Here is a 4,568-nt window from a genome sequence, read left to right as displayed (position 1 = left end):
CTAAAAAATAATGCTACACACCTCTATGCAATTAATGACTTAATTCCATTTGTCTGAATTATATGAAATAATATTTGAACAAACAATATCTATACTTATACCGATAAATATCTTTATTTTGTATTTTAATTTTAAACTCATATTATTATTATTATTATGTATTTACCTATAGACACAATTTGCACTTATACCCCAACTGTTGATGATTCGTAAATATAATACGTCTTATGTATAAAATATAGTATCTACAAAACTAGAATTAATTTATGTATTTATAATACTTTTTATTTATCCTTATAAACATTTATATAAAATGTATCATACTATAGTGACTAGTTTAAAATTAGTACTTACTTAAGAAATATGCATATAGATTAAGTATAAAATAGGGATTCTACAAAATAGTCGCAGCACTATACACGATTTAAGTTTTTTTTTACAAGCGTTTAAAATCCAAAATTTTACAACATTTTAATATTTAAAGCTTGAAAAGTAACAATTAATACAATGTTCCTCTTAAATTTTTATTACAGAAACCGAAAAATATTAAAAATTGGACATTTTTGTTTATAAATATTTTAAGTTTAAATGTTGATGAAACTGGTTATATTTTTACGAAAAATAATGATTTTAGCTATTTTGTTGCAATTCAAAATATATATTTTCCAAAGTTAATTAAAAAATTTACATTACTGCGTATATAGTATATATTTATTATTTACTATAGATACCTAAAAATTTAATTTTTCGAAGTATTTAGACTAAGTTTAAGCTATGATCATCGTTCTACGATATAATTTATTTTCATATTAATAACAATTAATAATATTATGTGAAATTATTTATATTATATATTATGTGGAATTACATTATTTTTAACCTATTGAAAAAAATATGAATAGTAATAAACGAGTATACTAATATAAATATAAAATAAATCATAAAATATACATACTTATTATTTAAGTTAGCATGAACGATCATTAAACATTTAATCAATTAATATTTAATAATTAGAAATAGTCCATTAAAATGATTTAGTGGCCAGTCATTGGCTTATTAAATTGTATTGAACTATTAATCAATTGTTTATGTGACCAAGAATTAGAAACATAAAGACTGATTTTAAACGGAGACTGTTTCCTTCACTCAAAGTTGTTTTTCACATGATTTATCATTAAATAAAAATGTAATCCACTAAAGTGAGCTATTAGTTAATAAAATACACTCGATTTTCATTATACATCAAACTGAAGAGGGAGTTTCAGTAGTTACCGCAGGGGCAACAGAGGCAGTTGCCTCGTGGCGCAAAATAACAAATAAAATAATATTAGTTTTGTGTAATTGTAAATTTATTTTTATTTAATTTGAAACAAAGAGTATTTTATATGATATAAGTGTGATTGGGTTAATCTTATATAAAAAAAAGCATAAATTTGGTCACGGTAAAGTTTTAATGTAAAAGTCGAAGAATCGAATTTATACTAGGTAGAGCGAAAAATATATTTTGCCTCGGGGCGCTGATGAGGGTAGTTACACTACTGGGGAGTTCTCCAAGTTTATGTACACTACAAATGATATAGCTAGTGATAATATTAGCTTTTTTCTACATACTGCCGTTTGCCCCACACCATATCAGTATAATAAGAAAAAATAACCTAACATTTTTTAATAATAAATTAATAAAATATTTTATTATTATTTTTTATTTGTCAAATTTCAAGTAGGTAGACGCATAATTATTACTATATTCTTATTGTTCTAAATCATTATAAAATAATAAACTTATGAAATATAAAAACAATTAACTAATACTTTATGACTGATGTTAATATGTAGTATATATTTGATTTAAAAATTAACTAATCCATGAATTGAATTTTTGTTATCCTAGGATTAGGATTAGGATTAGGTTTACCAGGATTTTCTTTATATTACACATTGATATCTATTAAGGCAAACCGATAAATCATGTTACTCAATCCGGTCGAATAGGTAGATAAAATCAAAATGCCTATTCACGTATAAAAAGCTGAAAGTAATAATTTAAGTATTTTATTAAATTTTCCTAGCTTGAAATCGTAATTCCAATCAAGTGATTGGTTTCAAAAGTTATATTCTAAAATTATGAGTCACTTGAATTTTTTTTCAAATTTAGTACCATCAAACACTATAAATCACAATACATAGTACATACTAAAATATTAATTTATATTAGCATTGCGTAATAATTTTACTTAGGTTTCATCAAAACTTGTTTATTTATGATAAAAAAAATCTGAAAAGTTGCTAATCCTCTACTATACAGTAGATTTCGAATCATCATTTCGTCATTGAGTATTTATCACTATGATGGAATAATGAATGTGTTAATTTTAATAATAAATCATTGCATTCGAAGTAAAATTTGAAGTAGAGACAGTCTGTCGGCCCATATACTAAGTGTCTAAGTATATTTTATTGTACATTTATATTGCTTTTATAATAATTTATTTGATTAGGAATATCGAATATAATTATTAGTATTACGGACTACGGTATTATACCATTATAGGTATGTTATAAACAGGGTTAGGTAAGATACTAAAAAAAAGTATCATGATACATGCATTTAGTGTATCTAGATACAAAATACACAAGATACATAGTGAATGTAGAAATGATACAAGATAAATGTATCTTTATGCTTTGATATATGATACTTTTATATTTCCAATTGAATTGTATTAACTATTAAACGCAAAAGGTCTATACATACAGCATACACAATACACTATACATTCTATACTTTATACTCTATAATAGTTTAGTATTATAGTCTATAACATATAGATTATAGGTATAGTAAAATCATAAATATTAAATAATACAATAAGTCCAATACACATTATAAAATGATTGTTAATAAATCATATATATATATATTATGTATATAAATACACCAAAATTTATAAATTACATAAAAATTATAACTTAAATTTTACTTTTATATAATTATACATGTGTTTAATTGGTTATAGACTAATCGTTAAAAATGGATATATAACTTTAATTGGTTATAGTCTTATGATTAGTTTTTAAATTAAATGTTGTTTTTATAAATAAAATCTTGATTTCCTTTAAAAAAAATTAATAAATAATAAAAATTATCATAATTGTTTCATTCATCTAAGTTTTGAAGGTTCTGCAAATCGAATTCAAATTTTTTGGTACTATTCAGTACAAATATTAACAATAATAGTATCTAGTATCTTTTGACAAAAAAAAGATGCAAGATACCTCTAAAAAATCTATCATGATACATGATATATATGATACTTTAAAACTATGTATATTACGATAAAAAGATATAATTGTATCTTTGATACTGCCCAACCCTGGTTATAAATAGCCAATAGGCAATACCTTTAAATTAATTTGAATATTTTTAAAATATACTATTGCGTATGGACGTATAGTAAACACTAAACATTAATATTATATGAAAAAATTGCAAATCCCCACGGATATTTTTTATTTACAAAAAATAACTGAAATCGTTATTCTTTATTGAAAAATTCAGTTTTGTAAAAATTATAACTTACCTATAAAAATTATAACCATATAAATGTTAATTACAAAATAAATATCCGGACCATGGTTATCTATTTCCGACAATTTTTATTGGCATCCAGGACGTCTTACGTTCCGAGATTTATATTTCATGGTCTAATTATTCTCTATCAACATTGTATCCTGTAAACTTAGATTTTAATTTGTTTTGTATTCTAAAAATTGTTTTATAGTCTAGGATTTGAATTCTAAAATTATTACTAACGTATTGTTAACCTATTGTTCTCTGTCTAAAATTGTACAGGCCTACAATTAAAAAAAAAAATTAAATAAACCGTATAGATACGAATATTAATTTTAAGTATCTACCTTAATTACCTATTGTAGTTTTATGTTGTACACATTTTAATTGTTTCAGGCTTTTTAGGTGAAGCATTAAAAGTTGTAATGTACAGTATACACATCAAATAACAACATTATTATTTATTTATTAGATATTAGTTATTTGCTAATAATTAAAAATACAATTTGCAATAAAAATTTGTTTTCATTTTTTTCTTTTTATTCATTAAATATTTCTAATTTCTAATAAGATCGTCAAAATGCTATAATGATAACAAATGTGTAATAGCAGACACAATAAAATATTACATTTAGTGTATTTCTAAAAAGTAAATTAAATTAGTCTATAACTCGTTAAGTTTTTACAATTAAATGAACATCTTTTTAACCTTGAATGAAATGTTTTAAAACACAAATACAGAAACAAAATATCTACAGTTGAATTAGTACTAGGTACTAAGTTGTCTTTCAATTGGAAGTTAATTTTTAAGGTTGTGCCAAAACTTTACAAAGTAAAATTCTAATAATATCATTATAAGTGAGTAAATTTTGATTTAATTGCAATGTTTTATGTTATATTTTGTATAGTTTGTACAATAAGAATGTCGTTATCAAATATTTCTTGAAATATTTTCCATTAAAAAAAAAAATACAAATATGAATAATTAGGAATA

The sequence above is a fragment of the Rhopalosiphum maidis genome, chromosome 3 (genome assembly GCF_003676215.2).
Source record: "Rhopalosiphum maidis isolate BTI-1 chromosome 3, ASM367621v3, whole genome shotgun sequence".
Classification (NCBI taxonomy): domain Eukaryota; kingdom Metazoa; phylum Arthropoda; class Insecta; order Hemiptera; family Aphididae; genus Rhopalosiphum; species Rhopalosiphum maidis.
This window is presented reverse-complemented; position numbering follows the sequence as displayed.